Below are 23121 nucleotides of genomic sequence, written 5' to 3'. Positions count from 1 at the left end.
GAGAGAAGGAACAGCGCGGAACGAAGGAGTAGGAGAACAGAGAGGAGTTGTGGGTTGGAAGAGGAACCCTGCCTATAGGTTCTCAGCGCAAGGCCGGAGCCCAGTCCCTGAGGTTGTATGGACACTTATCGTTGTGCAGCAGACACCGGTGGAGTAGTTGGCTGTAAATGCACTACTCCCATCCAAGACTTGGGACACAACAGCAATTGAATAGAGAGCCGGGATCCAGGAGGTTCATGATCAGGCTACAGCTGTCTGTCATACAAGTAGAGTTGTTAGGAACATCTGACAGGAGGAACTTCAGAGTACCACGGTACTGGAGCTCTTCATACTAAAAGGCGCAATAGAGGAGTCGTTCAGGACAGGTACATGTTGGCGGAGTGTTGGAGAGGAGAAGCCTGACTTGCCCGGGAGGTTGATTGAGTCTCTGCCCCGGAGGACACAGTTCGTGGTATACAATGGTGCCTGCCTCCATGCTGTGAGTAAAGCTTTGGAACTACAAGCCCTGGTGTCTTCCAGTCATTTTGCACCAACACCGTCAGCACCGCTACATCTGGGTGCCCTCCTCTACACTACCTGCGCCTATACACTGCCCTGGGGTTACAGCTTCACCTGTGGGGAGCTACACCATCTATGCTGCAACACACCATCAGCCCCAGAGGATCTGCATGCAGCGTTGGCTTAACATCTTGCTTGCCAACACCACAGGTGGCGTCACAAACTATTCAATTCCATTAACCACACACCACCATTGAGATTGGGCGCCCAGGGCCATGGACCGGGTCACAGCTGCCGTGATACTTTCCCCCTGACACCGGCCCGGTACCGAGTACCCCACAGCCCTGGGACGGGGCGACCCATTATCAATCGCCACTACAGGAAGAGGGGATGATAAAGGTACAGACTCTATCTTATACTTGTCTAGAAATTGTTGATCGATCAAATTCAATGCAGACCCACAGTCCACATTACTTGAAAACCCATAGTATGACCATGACAGATAGAACTACCAGAAAAAGAAACTTCTGAGGATCGTAAAAATGCAATACGAACGGGAGGGTTACTCTGACCCCTTATTTTTTTCTTTTCCTGATTTATGCCACCTTCACATTGCTTGATAAAATGGCCAGTCTTACCACAATAAAGGCATAGCCCCTCAGAGAACCTTTTCTCCCGTTCCTGGGAACGAGAGGACATCGCGCCAAGTTGCATTGGTTCCCCATAGTCCACGGGGGTCTCTTGAGAGACAGAATGCAGCAGAATTGAAGCCTTCTCCTCATTCTGCCTGCCTCTCAATCTTCTATCCACCCTGATGGCTAACTGCATTGCAGCCTCAAGTGTAGCAGGTGCAGGGTATGCAATGAGTAAATCTTTAACCCTGTCATTCAAACCTTCTAAAAACGGACTTTTGAGTGCTGGATCATTCCAGCTGATTTCTGCAGACCATCGTCTGAACTGGGTACAATATCCCTCAGTCACCAGAACCCTGTTTCAGCCATCTGAGTTTTGCCTCGGCTATAGTGACCTGATCTGGATCATCATATATTAACCCAATAGCAGAAAGAAAAACACTTCTACTGACATCAAACAAGGGTCATCTGGACGCAATGAAAATGCCCAAACTTGCAGCTCCCCTCGCAATAAGGACATAATAATCCCCACACGCTGTAATTCAGCTCCTGAAGACCTGGGTCTAATCTGAAAATAAAGTAAACATGCATTTTTGAGCTAAACAAATTTGCCTGAATGTTTTTCTGGTAAACGTCACAAACTCACCTAAGACTCTTCAGGGCAGACCCCTGGGCAATTACTCACGTGCTGTTGTAAGCTGGCAACTTCCAACGTTAACCGTTGCAGGCGTTGACCAAGATCCTGAACGCTGTTCATGTTGCAGAAATCCAGGAGGGTTTCTTTTTTAATCTTTCTCAGGCTGGACAAACTGTTACGGTTCTGCAGCACAGGTCTAGGGTAGGAGGGGGGTAAACTGACCCTGCACCGTGACTAGGCTGATACCCTACGATGGAGTGGGCGACCCGTTCCTTGTGAATAGACCCACCGACGATCCTAGGTTAATCTCAAGCGAAGACCTATAGATAGGGGAAGGGGGTCCCTGAAAGCTCTAAGGACTGGGTACAAAAACGGGTCACCTCCTAATAGTTTCTGTTTTCAGTTTGTTTCTGCAGACTTCTCTTTGTTTTCTAAGACTAACAGAACCAGAGGTCCCAGAACTGCACTAATTAAACACACAGAAGGCAAAGCAAGGCTCCAAGATAAGACTTCAAGCGGATTAACACTGTTGTCCAGCAAGGACTGGGAGACAGGTGCAGGTTAATAAAGGGTCATACAATCACCTGACCCAAGACAAACCCAGCACCAGGGGAAAAAGACCAGCAGTCAGAACACTACAACATAATGGTGGATCGTTACAAACTGAACAGATTCTAACAAGAACAGAACATGCGCTGTATCTAGCGTCTGGCTGTCAGCCGCTCATTGTGGCTGGGGAATTAGAGCATGCGCCAGGGCACAGATATTTTCATCCAATTAGAAAGTGGACGCTTACTATTTAAACCGGCCCCCTGCCTGACCGCGCCTCCTGACGAAGCGGTAGCGAAATGCAGGTCGGGGGAAAAGAGGGACACCCGGGGACTCCACGCCCACTTCACTTGTATTATCACCTTATTGATTCCTTTTTGATAATGCATTGTGCCAAACTTTAACCTTGCGGTTCATGTGTGTATGACAGGCCACACGCCAGGAGGTTTCTGCCTTTTTAAACGGATATGCTTAGAGCAGCCTTATTTATATGTTAGCAGCCCTGGCTTGTGAACTTTAGAAACACATTCATTATCATTTCTTGTGACCACAAAGAGGACACTTATTTAGCCACACCAATGCACTTGTGTTCATTTGTTATGCATTGTTTTGCACAAATGAGTGTGGTGAATAGGCTTTTGTTACGTTCAGTAGCTTATGTTACACTGTGCAGAATAAAGCATATACATGTTTACTTGGCCAGGTGACACCTTGTTTTTTGGCATTGTTTAGGGATACCCCATGGATGTTTTTGTCCCTCTTTCATTATGATGCACACCTCTCATTTTACATGTATTTTAACAATATTGGTTATTAAAAAATGAATTTGTATTCAGTACCATAATTTTGGAGCCTATTATTTTCATTCCTTGGTAGCCAAATACTGATTAATGGAGGGTGGGACAAAGTAGCAAACTGGAACATCACATATCCTACCCAAGCCATGAGCGGCGTGTCCAGCCTCAATCATGGTTTCCGCCTCATCATATACATCCTGTCTCCCCTCTTCCTCCTCTGCCTCATCCTATGCTGAATTATCCTACACATCACTCCCAAGTTGGGAGTTGTGCAGCAGTGCTTCAGCAAAGTGACAACACGCTCTGCTGAAGCTGATCTGTTTAGATAAAACACCACACACTGCAGCAGGGCTGTGGCAAGGAAGAAAACAACAGACCGACCAGTGGATATCCCCACTGCAACTCGAACCCAGTCTGGTAGTGTGCGATAATGGGCGTAACCTGGTGGCGGCTTTAAAGCTCGAGAAGCTGGTACACATGCAATGCATGGCTCACGTGCTGAACTTAGAGGTTCAGAAATTTATCAAAACATACCCTGACTTGCCGTACCTACTTGAGAAGGTGCGCCGTATTTGTGCCCATTTCCGCCATTCCTGTACCTCTGTTGCTGATCTTGCAACCCTTCAAAAGCAATATAATTTGCCAAATCACCGACTCATTTGCGACCTGCCCACATGGTGGAACTCAACATATCATATGTTGGCAAGGATTAGTGAGCAGCACCGGGCACTTGCTGAACACCAGCTTAAACACGCCTGTCAGACTACGACTCAGCCAAGACACAACTGACATTTGTGAGGTGCTTGATAATTTTGAGTACTGCACCAACCTCATGAGCCGTGATCAGGTTATTATCAGCATTACCATCCCGATGCTATGTATGCCGGTGCTCAAGAAAGACATTACTGAACTTGAAAGGGTTCAAAGGCGGGCTACTAAAATGATAAATGGAGTTCGTTCACTACAATACCCAGAAAGGTTATCAAAATTAGGTCTATTTACTCTAGAAAAGAGAAGACTTAGGGGAGACTTAATATATATGTACAAGTATATCAGAGGGCAATACAGAGATCTCTCCAATGAACTGTTTGTACCAAGGACTGTGACAAGAACAAGGGGGCATTCTCTTCGTTTGGAGGAAAGACAATTTCTGCACCAGCAAAGAAGAGGGTTCTTCACGGTAAGAGCAGTGAGGCTCTGGAATTCTCTTCCTGAGGAAGTGGTGATGGCCAACTCACTGAATGAATTTAAGAAAGGAATGGATGCTTTTCTTGTGATTAACAGTATAGAAGGTTACGAATAACATAATATTATAGGTAGATGGTTGACCCAGCTTAGGGGAAGGAATTTTTTTCCCTATGGAGAAAATTGGCTTCTACTCTGTGGGTTTTTTTTGCCTTCTCCAGGATCAACAATGCAGAACAGCTGCACTAAAAATAGGCTGAACTAGATGGACATAAGGTCTTCCTTCAGCCTTCAAAACTATGTTACTATGCTACATTAGATAATGCAGCGATTATTTCAAACATGGAATCTTTGAGTGGCCATCAGCTGGGTATGGAGCAAGATTTCACACTGGGTGATACTACCCAGCCCAGCCAATATCATGAGGCAAGATTGGGTGATGAAGAGGAGGAGGAAGATAAGCAGTGAAAGGACTTCTTTTTCTGTGGTACCAAGGGGAGCCCTCATGATACAGGGGGGACTCCCAACCCCAGCTTCATGTTTGTCCAGCATGGGTGGGCTGGAGAGGAGGAGGTGGAGGAGGAGAGTCAGTGTGAGGAGAGGATGGGTTTTGTTCCTCCTTCTGGGGCCACAGAACATTTGCCTCTTTGCAGTTAGACATGAACTGTGCCATGTGTGCCAAACTATCTGTCCCAAGACCCTCGCATGATCCACATTTTCAACAGCAACCTATACTGGTTGGCCACCTTTCTAGACCCACGGTACAAGGACAAACTTCCTTCACTACTGTTGTAGTCATCGAGGGGTTTCACAATTGAATCCTTCAAGATGGCCGTTGTTGATCATTTCATGAGGCTGCGCAGCTGACGTCACTGATGCTGCGCAGCCTCCCGGCCTGACCTGCAATGACCTCTGCAGTGTGGGAAAATGAACTGTCACTTAGCCACACTCAAGAGTTCACCTTGGGTCTGGCTGGGAGGCTACGCTGAAGTTACTGATGCTGACGCCGGCAGCTTCTCATTTATTCTTCAGTGGTTTACAGCCGGGAGGTAGCATTAGCACCGCTCCCGCTTGTAAATAATTTAACCCCCAGATATGAATTACGCCATGGGACTGTTCGCCGGACAGGTATGGTATATTGTTGTTTTTTATTTTTTATTTGTTACATGAGATCGTGGGCATCGTTTGGATTAGCAGAAGAATAAAGATGGCAAAACTGTGCGTACTTTAATTTCATTAAAAGACTTTATTCTGCATGTGTGTGTGCGTTTATTTAAGCCTTTACAAACTTTAAGATTAGTAATGGATAGATGTCTTATTGACACCTATACAAAGGTGACATTAACCCCTCATTACCTCATATGCCACCGCTACATGGCAGTGGGAAGAGAGAGGCTGGTTCAAAGTACAACTTTGATTTGAAGCAGTATCAGATATCCATGGAAGGCAATTGTAACGCAGCAAAGATAAGGAATGCCTTTAGTATGTTTGCTAGGAAAGGAAAGAGTTTAGTTTTTGCAGTCAGCTATGATTATCTGTTATATGTGTTTTGGAACCCACCACTCTGCCCCCTACTCGGTATCAGCATGGTGATTTCCAAAGGGGGGGAGAAAGGAGGGAATCCGCCATTTTGTCCGCCACTTTGATATCTGCCATCTTAATAGTAGATCATAATTTCCATTTTATTTTTAAAAATACAAGAAGGGTATCTCTCACTAACCCAGATGTTGAGTTTCTTTTCGGAAGGTCCAAGAACTTGGATATATGGTGATCACACAGCATGAGATAGTAGAAAGCAGAACCACTCCTCCCTCATAACTCTACAGGGGAGATGGAGTTGATGGCACTCATCAAAGCGTTTAGGGGGCCTTAAGGTAAGCAAGACACTACATATACAAGTTCCAGATATTGTTTCAGGTGGACCAACAACTACGGCCCCATATGGGGAGGAAAGGTTTTTCTTTCTTACATCAGCAGGCCCTGAACGAGGTTGCCATAGTGAAGGTGAGGGTACATATGAAGAAGAACCAATGGAGCACGAAGCAAAAAAGGCAGCTGGGAACCAGCCAGAGAGCCAAGACACTGGGAGACCCCTGAGGCACCTCCACTGGTCATGGTGAGCATTAAAATAACCAGTTAGGCTTAAGTATCTTACAGGCTCTGACTCGGCCACCAACCGGGAAAGAGACTGAAGTCTGGTAGGAAGCTGGAGCTCAGAACCGTGGATTGCGGGACAGCGGGTATGTTCTGCCAAAATCCTTGTACCTTGTGATGGCTCTTGACTCAACGCACGTGAGTGAAGAAGAAACTGTGTGCTCTGCAGATAGATATTGGGTCGCACCTGCTTAGCTTTACACTGACAGAGATTAGACGCGCACAACATAGATAGAATAGAGAGATGTCATAAATGCACACGCACACCTGGGCCCTTCTACATGTTTCAATGACTGCAGATTGACTTCATACAAGCTACCCGAGGTAAAATGTATGAGGTATGTGCTCGTGTGTGTTGATCTCGTTTCAGGGGACTGGAAGCCTTTCTGATGTCAGAAACTACTACAACTGAGGTACTCCTTTGTCCCCACAGATGTTGCCACTATGCGACAACCTCTTCAGCAGGTTCAGGAAAGAGATTCTCATTTGTGTATAAATAAGTGTTTGATTCTATTCCAGACATTGGTTACTGACCAAAAGACACGAGGACCACTGGAGCCACTGGTTGATGGTCCCTGCTAAGCCACGTCCATAGAGCCTAAAGAAAGACCAATCCATGCAAGTCACTCTGAGGTCCTGGAGCGGAAGAATGAGGGTCCTGCTCCTGATAATGCTGGCAGCTTTACTACAAGAAGGACAGACGGTTGAGATACCTCAAAATAACACGTCAGTAATCTTGTGGTTTAACAGGATAGCAACAGCTACATTTAGGGTGGACTTGTGTCAGATAGTCAAGTGTCAATGGAATCTTAAATTTGGGAAAAAGAGTAGTAACCCCAACTACAAATATCTAACAGGAACTGAAGGGGCGGTGGTATACACTCACTGGCCACTTTATTAGGTACACCATGCTAGTAACGGGTTGGACCCCCTTTTGCCTTCAGAACTGCCTCAATTCTTCGTGGCAGAGATTCAACAAGGTGCTGGAAGCATTCCTCAGAGATTTTGGACCATATTGACATGATGGCATCACACAGTTGGCGCAGATTTGTCGGCTGCACATCCCTGATGCGAATCTCCCGTTCCACCACATCCCAAAGATGCTCTATTGGATTGAGATCTGGTGACTGAGGAGGCCATTTGAGTACAGTGAACTCATTGTCATGTTCAAGAAACCAATCTGAGATGAATCGAGCTTTATGACATGGCGCATTATCCTGCTGAAAGTAGCCATCAGATGCCTGTTCTTAGCTGAGAGGAGTGGTACCCAGTGTGGTCTTCTGCTGCTGTAGCCCATCTGCCTCAAAGTTCGACGCACTGTGCGTTCAGAGATGCTCTTCTGCCTACCTTGGTTGTAACGGGTGGCAATTTGAGTCACTGTTGCCTTTCTATCAGCTCGAACCAGTATGCCCATTCTCCTCTGACCTCTGGCATCAACAAGGCATTTCCGGCCACAGAACTGCCGCTCACTGGATTTTTTTTCTTTTTCGGACCATTCTCTGTAAACCCTAGAGATGGTTGTGCGTGAAAATCCCAGTAGATCAGCAGTTTCTGAAATACTCAGACCAGCCCTTCTGGCACCAACAATCATGCCACGTTCAAAGGCACTCAAATCACCTTTCTTCCCCATACTGATGCTCGGTTTGAACTGCAGGAGATTGTCTTGACCATGTCTACATGCCTAAATGCACTGAGTTGCCGCCATGTGATTGGCTGATTAGAAATTAAGTCTTAACACACAGTTGGACAGGTGTACCTAATAAAGTGGCCAGTGAGTGTATATCTGTGTGACTAGACCTGGAAATGAGAACTGTAATTCTTGGTCAGATGCAGCTTGGAACATGGGAACTCCATGGGGGTATAAGCCAGAGGAAGCCATGATTTGTGTTAGCCTATCAGGTAAACCTCTTCTAAAAAGGATGAAGATTGCTGCACCTCTTCCAAAATTGGCTTGTGACCCAGAGGTTTTGGACTGGAGATTCTCTTGTAATCCTCTCCTCATAACTCTGGACGAACCCTCTTTTGGAGATGAAGGTCTCTATGTATTAGGAATATATATCCCAAATAGACAAGTTCAGCAATGAGTATTTTGGATAAAGGCTTGGGATACAGATACACAACATGGGAAGGACAAACCCCAGAGGTCAGGGGAAATGTTGGATGTTGATGGAATTGGGGAACTGGGCCATGAGGAGAAGTTAGCCATAGAAACGGGCTACACAGAGAGGAATGAATGGTTGCTATGGATGAAGTACACTACAGAGAAAAATAACAAATTTGATTGTATTGCATGTGCAACTGCCAGGCCCCATTTAGGGACTATTCCCCTCAGGTATTCAGAACAGGACCAAGTAGATTTACAGTGTATTCTAGCTCTGTATAACACCACATATGACCCTAGTGATAATGCTCTGTGCCAATCTCTATCAGCCCGTTGTTATCCAATAACAAAAATTGATCAAGTGCCACCTAGAGTTTACGCATATCCAGGTGACTATACTTGTATCCTGAGGACAGGACCAGGAAGATGGGTAGGAAATCTAACTTCAGCATTTTGTCAAATCACCATCCCCATAAATATAGATACAGGGTTTTTTAAAGCCAGCTGGTTTCATAATCATACTATAGCAAGGAGTGATATATGGTGGTTATGTGGAGATATGAAATTAAGGCCCAGGTTGCCACCAAGTTGGATTGGCAGCTGTGCTCTAGTCCAGGTGCTTATGCCATTCAAAATAATTTCATCAGAAGAAATAAAAGGAGGTGGAATGAATATTGAAACCCTACACAGAAGTAGAAGGTCGGTACCTGCTGGGTCCTTCGATCCTAGAGTTTACATAGACAATATAGGAGTACCCAGAGGGATACCTGATGAGTACAAAGCTAGAAATCAGAGAGCGGCAGGTTTTGAATCAATTTTCTTCTGGTGGGTGACAATTTATAATAAATATAATTTATCCAATCCACATTTTTATTATCAGCAAAGATTTATAAATTACACGAGGGATGCAGTAAAAGGGATAGCTGAGCAATTAGGCCCAATGTCTTTAATGACGCACCAGAATAGAATGGCTTTAGATATGTTGCTAACGGAAAAGGGGGGCGTCTATAAGATGTTTGGAACATACTGTTGTACGTTTATTCCCAACAATACTAGTCCAGATGGTAGCATCACAAAGGCGTTAGAGGGTCTTACATCCCTGTCCGAAGAACTGGCAGAAAATTCTGGCATCAACAATCCGTTCACGGACTGGCTGGAATCCTGGTTCGGTAGATGGAGTCACCTTGTGTCCAGCCTGCTCATCTCTCTAGCAGTAGTAGCAGCAGTACTTTTGACCTGTGGATGCTGCTGCATACCGTGCATCAGAGAACTACTTCAAAGATTGATTGATGCGTCTATTACAAAAGCTATGTACATTGGATTCAAACCCCATGGTGATGAATATGAGCAAATGGTGTAAGGTTGAGAATAAGATATGATCTCCCTTCCATATGGGGAATTCGGCAGAAGAAAGGTTAGGAAGTCCGACACTGGCATTAGGCCTTTGAATGTACCTATACGCGAAGGGTAGAGTCATATCTGTTCTCAAAAGGGGGGACTGATAGGGAAACCCTGATTCTATGGGGTCCCTTCATACACTCTTAGGGTCTTACTCTCCATACTTCTATGATATTAGCTGACAGAGAAGAGATCAACTCTCACCTAATCTTGTATTTCACCTCTATACCTCTTATGATTCATGTAACTGAAGAACATATCACGAGTTCCACGTAGGCCTAATGTAGATAATGAGTACATAGTCTTAGAATCAGATGAATCACCATAGATAAAGGGGCTATGAACCCTTATTAGGACAGGAATGAGGCTAATGTTAGGGTATTGTATAACCAATACCTGCTTACACCTTTTTCTGGAAATTCCCGAATGTATCTAATGATTAACAGCCGACGACAATCTGATTGGTTACCGAATATGAATATGATTGGTTGAAACCATTTATGTTTACTGTTGAATAATCAACTGTCCAATGGAATACGATGATGTAATGTAACCGCCTACTCAAAAGAGTATATAAACTTGATCTGATTAAAACAGCCGTGTGACATTTGCAGATACATAACCTGTCTCTGTGTATTTGTCCACCACTACTCGAGTAGGCCTCAAACCGATAATCTGGCAACCCTCCAGTATATCGATCTCCCATTGAGAGATAAAGATCAAATATCAAACTCATCAATCAGCTCCAAACTTTGCTTCCCAATGGTTTGAAAGTTGTGGTAGAGAAAGTCTGAATAATACTGTAGAAGGGACAGTATAATGGTTTTGATATTGGTTGAATACTTTTTATGATGATTATGTTATTATAAATATTTGATTGTTTTTGAGAAATTGAAAGGAGACAGAAAAAGGAAAAAAAGAAAAAGAGCAAAGTTAAGACAAAGAAGGGATGAGTGAAAGAAAGGAAAAGTAAATTTTTTTTGGGGGGGTTAAAAAATTGAAAAAAATGTATGCCTTTTTATTTTTATGGTATTTTATATGGTAGTTCCTTATACACAGTGTATATACAGACACAAGCAAATTAGTGCATTAATGAGAACATGTCCTGGGAGCATTTGTCCCTTCGGTATAAGGTTTTTTTTTTTTTTAAATTTATCTTTAGCGCTCCCCCAGTACTAAACCCTATTTGATCCTTTGAAAGTTAAATGTATAAAAAGAAAGTGTGGCTGATCTTTTCATATTATTTATTTTTTGAATGACCTGAAGAAGACTCCAGGGTGTAGGAGTTGAAATGCGTTGTCCTGTAATTTTTTATTACCTCAGTAAAGCAGATATTTATATATAACATTTATGAGAGTCTCTATATGGGAGCACCGGCTACATACTGGGATTTTCCTAGCTATCTATTGTTTTGCCAGGATGTCTAAGGGCCTTTTTCGTGTGACAAGTCAGCTGAGCTGCAGACCGTTCCCCTTGGATTCCCCATCAATGCTTCATTTTCGCCTTTGACTAGGTGAGTGCAATTATACAAGCGTGCAATTTACACCTAGTTTCTCCTGCACTTAGATCATGTGCGGCATTGTTCCCTTTTTTCCCCTATCCTCAAGGTCATTTGGATTGAGGTGACTTGATTCATACGTCCTTAACCAGCCTTGCTTAAGCATCCCCAGATCATCACTGATCCTCCACCAAATTTCACAGTGGGTGCAAGACACTGTGGCTTGTACGCCTCTCCAGGTCTCCATCTAACCATTAGATGACCAGGTGTTGGGCAAAGCTGAAAATTAGACTCATCAGAGAAGCTTACCTTACTCCAGTCCTCTATGGTGCAATCCTTATGGTCTTTGGCAAACTTCAGCCTGGCTCTCCTTTGCTTTTCATTGATGAAAGGATTTTTTGTATTTATACATGACTTGAGCCCTGCCTCTAGGAGCCTTTTACAAACTGTTCTTGCAGTGCACTTCACCCCAGCTGCCATTTGCCATTCCTTTTGTAAGTCACTTGATGTCATCCTGTGGTTGCTGAGTGACATTCGAATAAGATGACAGTCATCCTGGTCAATGGAGAGTTGTTTTCGCCCTCTACCGGTCTGTAGCTTTGTTGTCCCCAATGTCTGTTGCTTGATCTTGTTGTAATGGACTGCCGTCTTAGAGGGATACAGTGAAAGTCATGTTGCCTCCATTCTTAAAATTTCTGCTAGTAAAGCCAGAATTGGGCCCTTCTTTCCTCACTCAAGACTTTTCTTTTCAACTCCTTTGACATGTTTAAAAGTTAGTTTTTCATTCTATTACTTTTCTGATGTTACTAGCACTTGTTTTGCCATCCAGCTTATCCTATTGCAAGAGGATTGTGAACACCACAGCAGGGTTTTTTATACTTTCCTTCATTAAATAAGATTTGGTTCAGGTGATCACCTAATCAGTAGCACATTAAGTAGAATGAGATGTAGTCTGGTTGGAATTCAACTGACACTGGAATGGAAAGGCTGTCAGACATGTAGAGAAGCTGACTTTTATAAAACTGTGCTGTGGTCTCTTTGCCAGTGTTGTATATATATGCAATTTTTTCTCACATAGCACTTGTCCATATTCCTCTCTAGTGTGACTCCAGCCATAGCTAGAGATCCGTAGATTGGGATCCGTAGACTGGTTAGGAACACACTTGCTATCCTGCAGCCTCACAATGACAACATCTGTGTACATTATAGTTTATAATTACTTTGTTAATGCTGTATTAAGCCATGGACTGCAGCCATGGTAGAGATAGGATAGCATACTGTAGATCTAGTAATATATTGAGGTTAATCAGCCGAGAGGGCAGGTTCTAGAATTTGTAATCTTATTTAGCATAGAAATAACACAAGCTTACTACAGTAATTTTAATTAGTATATACCATTTTTTAAATAAACACAAAATTCATGTTTTAATACATCCTTTACAGCAAATCTGTCAGCAGGATTTTGCTAAGTAACCTACAGACACTGTCAGGTTGGCAGTGTCAAACTTATTAAAATGATACCTGCTGTGAAAAAAAATCTGTGTTGTGGTTGTTGTGTAATCAGTGTTAGAAGTTTGTAGCTAATGATTAGACTCTGCCTACAGTACCGCCGCAAAGCACGAGCATATCTTCCTGGTGTATTGCCCCTACTTCGGAGACATGGTATCCAAGGCGTTCCTCAAATGCTGGTCTTGTGGGCTGAGTAAGAGCCCTGAGCAGTGGGCTCCTTTCCAGGTCAATCGGATGTTAGCGCCCCTAGAGATCCTGATGATTGATTATGTACAGATTGGGTATACTGCCTCCGTGCACTCCTAAAATGGTCTGTCATGACCGGACAGTATAATATATGTGGTGGCCGTACCCATAAGGGATCAGATGGCAGAGTCGGATGCTGAGGCGGTCTGCAAGCCTTTTATACAAATGACTGAGCTGTACCAGCTTTACGGCATTGAGCACTCCCGTGTAAGCGGAAGAGATTCTTTGGATGCAGTGAAGAGCCGGAGGCAGAGAAGAGGTTAACAGGATTTACTGAACAGGTTATTATACAAGGAATACTCCACGCAGGGAGACAAGATCAGTAACGGCAACAATGGGAATTGCATACAAACGCAGTGCTTGAGAACAAGATATACAAAAAAAGGTAACTTATCGCTTGCAGTTCTTGTTGGAAAAAGGCTGGAATATCTCCCGAAGGCGTTGCAGATCGTGGACAATGTCTCTGGCTCTGTTACGGAGGAACGAAAAGCACCATCTCCCGACGGTGCCCATGTATCCGGTCCTGCTTGGCTTTGGTGCGCTGGAACATAGCAACAGTCCTTTATGTAGATTCCTCTGGAAAGGCGCTGAACACGAACCATGAGCACGCTCACATACCGCGGCAGCATGCGGTCCTCTGGAGTAGTCTCTAAGAATGGAGCAAGTCAGCTTATCTGCGACTGCAGGCAGGAATGAGCTGTCCAGCTCAGTAGTGACACAGTCAAGTTTAAAGTCAGAGCTCTGGGGGATGTATGATGTGGAGTTAGCAGTTGGAGCAGTGGGAAGGGAGTCTACCTCCTCCTTGTTCTCCTGTCGCTTTCCCACCAAGTCTCTCCCGTTCCCGTGCTCAGTCCCTTTTATCTCCCCCGTGTCCCCAGCTGTCCAGTGCAAAAGTCCTCCCCTCCAAGAAGAACCTTCCCCCCGGCAACAGTGGTGACAGTCCCTATAGTTCTAACCCCAAAGTGCACCGGAAACCGCTGACTCTGTCTCGGCTCATCTTCTTACACCCGCATGACCCCGTACCACCCCCAAAGGGAATGGCGAATGTGAGCGGTTCAACAGCACTTTGCTCCAGATGTTGCATACACTGGAGGATAGCCAAAAGACCTTGTGGCCAGAATATCAACCCAAATCGATGTTGGCCTATAACAACATGGTACAAAGGACCACCAGCTACTCACTAAATAAGCTAATGTTGGGAAGGGCAGATTGGGAGATCAGCGATCTCCATATGCCTGATCCACCACCGAAATACCAGTGCATGGGCAGAAGAGCACCGCCAGTAGAGAGCAGTGCACAAGGTTGTGGGGGAGCACCTGAAGCAAGTGGTTCACCTCAATCCGAGACCAGTACAGAAGGTTGAGCATGCTACGGGCGAACAGGTGATGGTCAGGGCCAAGGGGCCGTACATGAAGTTAAATGGGCGGTCGGAAGTGGCCTCAAACATGGAGAAGAGAAGGGTGTACTCTGGCATTCTGGTTTACGAGTTGGAGTCAGTAGGGGCAACGGGATCCTCGCAGAGCCTACATCGTAACATGTTAAATTGCTGCACTTTTGAAGAGCCCCTGGCTGTGAAGGACGTGCCTACCCATACTTTGAGTACAGTGGAACCCCCCATACATGGTGAATGATGGATTTTCCCAGTGCAGACAGCAACGAAGATGCCGGCTTTGGTAATCTTGCCACCTGGGGAGGTAGTTACACAGCTGGCAGCCTCTCTCAAAATGAATGTGCCTAATGTCCCGAATCCTACAACTCTGCATATGATGGGCAGGCCCAACACTGGTGTACCTCCACAGTGTTATGTGCAAGACAAATTTGTATAGGGAGGGTTGTTGAGGACGCCATCCTCTACTGGGGTGGCATGTGAGGTGATGGAAAATATGCTGTTGACCATCACCCACCATTAACTGTTTGCATGTAATTTGCTGCTGCTATTCTGTTTCAATAGTAATGTACATGGACATTGGGAACACTGATTGCCTGTGACGCGCCACAGAGGCCGTGGGATACTAGCCGCCGGGCCCGTTAACTTCAATGGGAAATGTCACAGTGGCGGTGACCCGGTCCGTGGCCTCAGGCGGTCATGTAAAAGGGGTTGAATTGAGTGGGAATAAAGTCTATGAAGTGATTCGTGACGCCACCTGTGGTTTCTGGTCAGATTGACCAGCGCTGCGGTGTTGCTTCTCTGGGACAGATGTTGGGTGCAGCTGAGATGTTGAAGCCCTCCACAGGTAGAGCTGTAGTCCCAGGGCAGATGAGTTGAGAGGAAGATGTAGCAGTGCTGGATGAGTGGCGCAGAAAGAATGCTGAGGACACAGTGGCATGTAGTTCAATGGGCTTTACTCACAGTTCTGCTGTACACACAGGTGCCCGCTTCAGTGCTGCATCCTCCAGGTGAGGGGTCTAGCCAACTTCCAGATAAGATGAAATGCACATTTCCAGCTTTCCCAGTCAGTGTGTGCCTTTCCTGGCCATCTCCAAACAATATGCTGCTTAAACTCCTTCTTTCCACTCCAGCACTGCACAGTTATCGTTCTGGGCCAGCAGCTGCGAATCCTGTTCAGACAACGCCTCACCGTTACTGTGACTCTATATAGCTGCCTTTCCAGTCAGACTAACTGTGGTAGGGGCGATGGTCCATAAAGTAACCAAAGCTATCGGCTTGCTAGTGGCACCCTGAAAAATACGGTCTAGGCTAGGGGCCGTTCCCTTTGCGACCAGTTTCTCCCTCCACCTGACCTGTAGTCAGCATGGATAAGGGACCCACCGGGAGTTCGCTCCAGCCGTGTCCCAGAAGAACCTTCTTTCCTAGGGAGCTTCCCTTGTATTCCAATCTGTCCAGCAGTCTCTAAGCAGTAGAGACAAGTCCTTCTGCTTTCCCTCCCTCAGAGAGATCTGATCTCACTTTCTATCCTGCTCCCGCTCTAAGCTAAGCTCCGTCCACCTCTCAGCACTCTTCGTGTTCCAAGCAGGGAGCCATGAAGGGTGCTCTGCTACACTACTAGTGTGTGTGGGGTGTGGGTGTTGGAATATGGTCGGGTGCACTCACTTACCTGGTAGTGGGGTACCACACCTCTGGGTGAGGTGCAGTACCTCTGTGGCGACTGGACCCTCAGGGGCACCACACCTGCAGTGCTAACTACCATCCACAGAAGGCCACTGTTTCCCTTGTAACTCATCTATGACTCTGGCTGAAACTTGGGTGCAGGAAATATATAGAATTGCATGTACCCATTTCTGTGAGGAGACATAGAAACAGCTCCTCAGTTGGCAAAGACTTGTGCCATGTTAAATGGACTCTGGTCTTCTGGTTCAAACTGCATTTTGACAGAACCAAATGGAGCCCCATGGCAAGGCTTGGGGGTGGTGCAAACAATAAGAAGGTAGTAAAGAACAGGAAAGGAGTTGTTTGGTGGCCATCTTGAGGGAGAAGGCGGTGAGAGCTAGAAGAAGGAGGACGTGTTCTGTCTCCATCTGAGGGATTTTGGTGAAGTGTACACACACACAGTTAGTTTGGTGCCAAACTCAGACAGTTACAGGTACTTGAAGGCATCAGTGCCCAGCAGAATTAGCTATTTGAACCACAAGTGCCTCATAGAGACCACAGCATGGTGGCTCAGTGGTTAGCACTGCAGCCTTGCAGCGCTGGGGTCCTGTGTTCGAATCCCACCAAGGACAACATCTGCAAGGAGTTTGTATGCTCTCCCCGTGTTTGCGTGGGTTTCCTCCGGGTACTCTGGTTTCCTCCCACACTCCAAAGACATACTGATAGGGAATTTAGGTTGTGAGCCCCATCGGGGCCAGTGATGAAAATGTGTGCAAACTGTAAAGCGCTGCGGAATATGTTAGCACTATATAAAGATTAGTATTATTATTAACCCTTTTCCGACATGTGACGTAGCAATACACACATATCGGACTCCTCCCAGAGCTCTCACCTTTTCCTGGGAACATAGTTTGGTATCTACAAACTCGAAATGCCCTGGGGAATCATAATGGCAGGTCAGTTTTAGCATTTAGTGAATATGGTAAATAAAAGAAAAAACAACAACTGTGGAAGTATACTTTCTTTGCAATTTCACCACACTGGGAGTTTTTTTTCCCATTTTCCAGTACACGATATGTTAAAACCAATGGTGTCATTCAAAACTACAACTTGTCCCTCAAAAAACAAACCCTCACATGGCCATACTGACAGAAAAATAGAAAAGCTATGGCTCTGGGAAGAAGGGAAGCAAAAAAGAAAACGTAAAAATTGAAAATGGCCCAGGGGTTAATGGGTCAAATAGGAATCTCCCGAAGTGTACAGATGTGTTCTCAGGAGCGTCCATCGTGGTCCTTAACACAATGGTGTATAATTCAATAACTGGGTTCTATCTAGTGAGCTTTAGTCATTTTGTTAAGTTTGTGAGCTGCTGTGTTGCATCACCAATAGGCCACATTCATTTGATTGTTCCAGAGTTCCAGGCAAACACTCGGTAACCACACTAGGCGGGTGCACGAATTGTTAAATTATAGTATTTTAGCCACCATTTCCTTGCCTACTGAGTGATGCAGCACAGTGGTCCCGGTCAGTCCTGACTAGGTCTGTGTGTAAATTGTTTCATTTTGTTGGTTACCAAAAACACACTAAATTTAGCAGTAAAAGTTAATTTGGCAAGTTTGGTGTTGGCTGTTTTCTTTGTACACGGCTTTGCTGAATCCTGGGGAGTGCACCCCAGTACACGGCTTACACCTGAACTAAACTTACTTTTGAATGTAAAAATAGTGCATAGCAAAATAACTTGCGCATAGATACAAACTCGCCATGAACGAACTTTATTGGTGAAAAGCAGTTTGATGCTAGATACCTAACTTTGTGTGAACATTATTATTATTTTTTTATCATAGTTTTTTCATAGTAATGGTAAGCTCGGAATACACCAGGAAAAGTTCTGTATTAGTACTCCATTAAATGTCAAAACAACATTGCTGTTCACATGTTCCGACTTAAATCACTTCTTTTATCCATTTTAGGGTTCGGAAACATTGAAACTGTTTTTTGCATTCAAAAAGTCAAACGGTGCTCCTTCCTTTCCAAGCTCTGCTGTGCGCCCAAACAGTGGTTTTCTCCCACATATGGGGTATCGGTATGCTCAGGAGAAATTTCACAACAAATTTTGGGGTCCATTTTTTCTGTTACCCTTGTGAAAATAAAAAAACATTGGGTCTAAAGTGAAATTTTTGTGAAAAAAATGAAATGTTCATTTTTTCCTTCCACATTCCAAAAATTCCTGTGAAGCACCTGAAGGGTTAATACATTTCTTGAATGTGGTTTTGAGAACTTTGAGGGGTGCAGTTTTTAGAATGGTGTCACTTTGGGGGACTATATGAAAGAAAATTCCCAAAGTAACTTCAAATGTGAAGTGGTCCCTGAAAGAAAATGGTTTTGTAAATTTTGTTGGAAAAATGAGAAATTGTTGGTCAACTATTAACCCTTATAACTTCCTCACAAAGAAATATGTTTCAAAAATTGCGCTGATGTAAAGTTGACATATGGGAAATGTTATTTATTAACTACAGTCATGGCCAAAAGTTTTGAGAATGACACAAATATTAATTTTTACAAAGTCTACTGCTTCATTTTTTCTAATGGCAATTTGCATATACTCCAGAATGTTATAAAGAGTGATCAGCTTAACAGCAATTACTTGCAAAGTCAATATTTGCCTAGAAAATTCACTTCATCCCCCAAAACACATTTCAACATCATTGCAGCCCTGCCTTAAAAGGACCAGCTAACATCGTTTCAGTAATTGCTCCATTAACACAGGTGTGGGTGTTGATGAGGACAGGGCTGGAGATCAATCTGTCATGATTAAGTAAGAATGACTCCACTGGACACTTTAAAAGGAGGCTGGTGCTTGGCATCATTGTTTCTCTTCTGTTAACCATGGTTATCTCTAAAGAAACACGTGCAGTCATCATTGCACTGCACAAAAATGGCCTAACAGGGAAGAGTATCGCAGCTAGAAAGATTGCACCTCAGTCAACAATCTATCGCATCATCAAGAACTTCAAGGAGAGAGGTTCCCTTGTTGCCAAAAAGGCTCCAGGGCACCCAAGAATGACCAGCAAGTGCCAGGACCATCTCTTAAAAGTGTTTCAGCTGCGGGATCGGGCTACCAGCAGTGCAGAGCTTGCTCAGGAATGGCAGCAGGCAGGTGTGAGAGCATCTGCACGCACTGTGAGGCGGAGACTCTTGGAGGAAGGCCTGGTCTCAAGGAGGGCAGCAAAGAAGCCACTTCTCTCCAGGAAAAACATCATGGACAGACTGATATTCTGCAAGAGGTATAGGGAGTGGACTGCTGAGGACTGGGGTAAAGTCATTTTCTCTGATGAATCCCCTTTTTGATTGTTTGGGACATCTGGAAAATGGCTTATTCGGAGAAGACCAGGTGAGCGCTACCACCAGTCTTGTCTCATGCCAACTGTCAAGCATCCTGAAACCATTCATGTGTGGTGTTGCTTCTCAGCCAAGGGAATGGGCTCTCTCTCAGTCTTGCCTAAAAACACAGCCATGAATAAAGAATGGTACCAGAATGTCCTCCAAGAGCAACTTCTCCCAACCGTCCAAGAGCAGTTTGGCGATCAACAATGCCTTTTTCAACATGATGGAGCACCTTGCCATAAAGCAAAGGTGATAACTAAATGGCTCAGGGAACAAAACATAGAGATTTTGGGACCATGGCTTGGAAACTCCCCAGATCTTAATCCCATTGAGAACTTGTGGTCAATCATCAAGAGACTGGTGGACAAACAAAAACCTTCAAATTCAGACAAAATAAAAGCATTGATTTTGCAAGAATGGACTGCTATCACTCAGGATTTGATCCAGAAGTTGATTGAGAGCATGCCAGGGAGAATTGCTGAGGTCCTGAAGAAGAAGGGTCAACACTGCAAATATTGACTTGCTCGATTAACTCATAATTGCAATCATATTATGAGTAGCAAAAGGTTATATTGACAGTTAGGATATTTCTGTATGTGATAAAAACATCTGACAAACACACATAAAAACCAGAGGGCAGCAGATCATGTGAAAATATAATATTTGTGTCATTCTCAAAACTTTTGGCCATGACTGTATTTTGTGTCACATAACTCTGGTTTAAGGGTATAAAAATCAAAAGTTGAAAATTGCAAAATGTAAAATATTTTCATCAAATTTCCATTTTTTTCTCAAATAAACGCAACGCAAGTCATCTAAAAATAATTATATCACTATCATGAAGTACAATATGTCATGAGAAAATGATGTCAGAATCAGTGGGATCCATTGAAGTGTTAATACCACATAAAGTGACAGTGGTCAGAATTGTAAAATTTGAATTTGTCATAAAGGTGCAAACAGGCTTGGTGAGTAAAGGAGTTAAAATAGTTATTTAATAGGGATTACAAGTATTTTGTAAATCAGAACATCTGGCAGTGTTTATTTGAAGCGAAAACGTAATCTTTCCTAATGTGTCTAAGTCAATAGGAAAATATGAAAAAGTATAGACAATGTGTTTTTTGTGCCATTTTTGATGTTTTTGGTGAGTTTTTGCTAATGGTGTTATTTCATATGTTTTCTCATAGGCTTCCTTATAGAAACAAATAACTAAAAATGCGTGTGCATTTTTCACATCTTTTGGGGTCATGCATAATGCTCTAATGACCTATGAAAAATCGGTTTTGTTCCTGACGTCGTGATCGGGAGCAAAAAATTGAAGTGATCAAAAATTGTAATTATGAAAACATAATGCTTGCTTAATGATAAATAAAAACATTTAAAGCTTCAGTTATAGATACTGGAATATAGAGGTATACATTAGGGATGCAATATTACTTTCTCTATATCTATTAAAAAGCTATGTGCACTGACTCATAAGGTAGATTATAAACAATAATTAGACAAATAATTTCTAAAGTGCCGATGCATATAAAGATAGGTGTTTATTTAAACCTTTTTTTATTAACCTGTTTTAAGTGCTAATGTTGGTCAAAACTAATTAATTTCAGGAATAACCTGATTAAATGAATCAATAGTGTCAAAAAGAAACACAAAGTGCTATTTTAGCGATTGACCTCTAGATGCACTACTATACCATTATTCTAAAATAAAACGAGAATGTGGAAGCCACAAAATATTGCCACCAAAAATCCATATTGCTGAATATATAAATCACTTTTTTTTTTATTAAACAACAGACAAAATAGGACAAATGAGGGACTTGTGCAAACAGCAAACAAAGTGCAGCAGTGCAAAAACGCACAGGACTTAGCCACGGTTAAACATAGGCTGTAAACATAGCTATTACCAAGATATTCAAATCTATTAAAGAGGCATATATTGCACCCAAATGGGCTAAGAAGATTTAAATAAATAGTTAAACAGTGTAAAGGATGAGCTACCATACATCACTAGGACAGCTGCGCATGTCCAATTCAATGATCATCCCACTAAGAGAACTAATCCCCATCAGATATTATCCACATGTGCTGTACACATCAACCGGCTAAAAGCCAGAAAAAATCTAATACTGCTGCCACAAGGCACGACCAACTATAACATTGAAACACATGTTAACAGAGCAGCTCATTGTTCCTACCACGGAGGGGATATATGCATAGCCCACCCAGATGGGGTTAATACCCCGAAAAACCATTCCCGGGCGGTCCGCTCGTGTCCCCGCAGCTGTCCTAGTGATGTATGGTAGCTCATCTTTTACCATTTATTTAAATCTTCTTAGCCCATTTGGGTGCAATATATGCCTCTTTAATAGATTTGAATATCTTGGTAATAGCTATGTTTACAGCCTATGTCTAACTGTGGCTAAGTCCTGCGCGTTTTTGCACTGCTGCACTTTGTTTGCTGTTTGCACAAGTCCCTCATTTGTCCTCTTTTGTCTTTTTTTATTAAACAACAGTGATTTATATATTCAGCAATATGGATTTTTGGTCGCAATATTTTGTGGTTTCCACATTCTCGTTTTATATATTATAGCGATTAATCCGTGATTGTCCAATTGAATAAGCACCTGTGTGTTAATTCATGACATACAGGATGCGTTTATATACCGTTGCTATTGTGTTTTATCATTATTCTAAAATGCAGGCGCATGAAATTTCAGAAATTTTGGAAATAGTATGAATTAATCAAAGTTGTGATCTAAGGCCAGGGTCACACTAGCGTATGGCATGTGATGTGATAGCATCGGATGCGACATGGTAATGACCCTCAGCTCCTGTTCTGCTGCGAGCGGGAGCCGAGTGTCATGCGACTGTGCTCCGAGCCTCTTGCACAGAGCGGATCAGTGCACAGCTGCGGAGGAGGCAGAGAAACTAATTTCTTCATCTCTTCCATTGCCAGGGTCGGCGTATATCGCACAGCACTCAGATGATATCCGAGTGATGTGCAATGTCTCCCTCGCACCCATAGACTTATATGGATGCGAGTGAGCCGAGACTCGGCCAAGTGTCAATGACAATCGCAGCATGCTGCGATTTCACTCGCATGTAGAATACGGCCGAGAAAAAAACGGTGATGAGAGCTGTCCCGTAGATGAATACTGACCTGAGTGTTATGCAATGTTTTATCGCATAGCACTCGTCCGTATTCATCGCTGGTGTGACCCTGGCCTAATGTAGGACCTCCTCATCATAGGCTAGACTAAATAAGACATTATAGTTACAATACATGAATACTGTGGGCCAGGAGGTTATAGCTTCACAACATCTCTATACTGCAGCGGATTTGTGGTATTGTATGCTTTCCCATTTCAACTTTTTAATAATGGCTTTACACAGAGTTTATTTCCCCCTAAATTGACTGCTATAGACATAAGTATTATGTATGGATAATTTGTGATATTCTTCTAGTGATGTATTGTTTG

At 43.7% G+C, this 23121-nt stretch overlaps 1 long non-coding RNA gene across 1 annotated transcript in view; it reads right to left on the bottom strand.

The window, feature by feature from the left end:
- Positions 1 to 18077: 18077 nt before the first annotated feature.
- Positions 18078 to 23121, bottom strand: part of LOC141098460 (uncharacterized) — a 58338-nt gene continuing 53294 nt past the window's right edge. The window contains exon 5 of the long non-coding RNA XR_012234244.1: positions 18078 to 18390. This is a non-coding gene — a long non-coding RNA (uncharacterized lncRNA). The remainder of the gene's footprint in view (positions 18391 to 23121) is intronic.

This window comes from Dendrobates tinctorius, unplaced genomic scaffold (genome assembly GCF_039654945.1).
Source record: "Dendrobates tinctorius isolate UK_male_01 unplaced genomic scaffold, ASM3965494v1 ptg000092l, whole genome shotgun sequence".
Lineage (NCBI taxonomy): Eukaryota > Metazoa > Chordata > Amphibia > Anura > Dendrobatidae > Dendrobates > Dendrobates tinctorius.
Note: the sequence above shows the minus strand (reverse complement) of the source record. Positions and strands in the feature narration are given on the sequence as shown.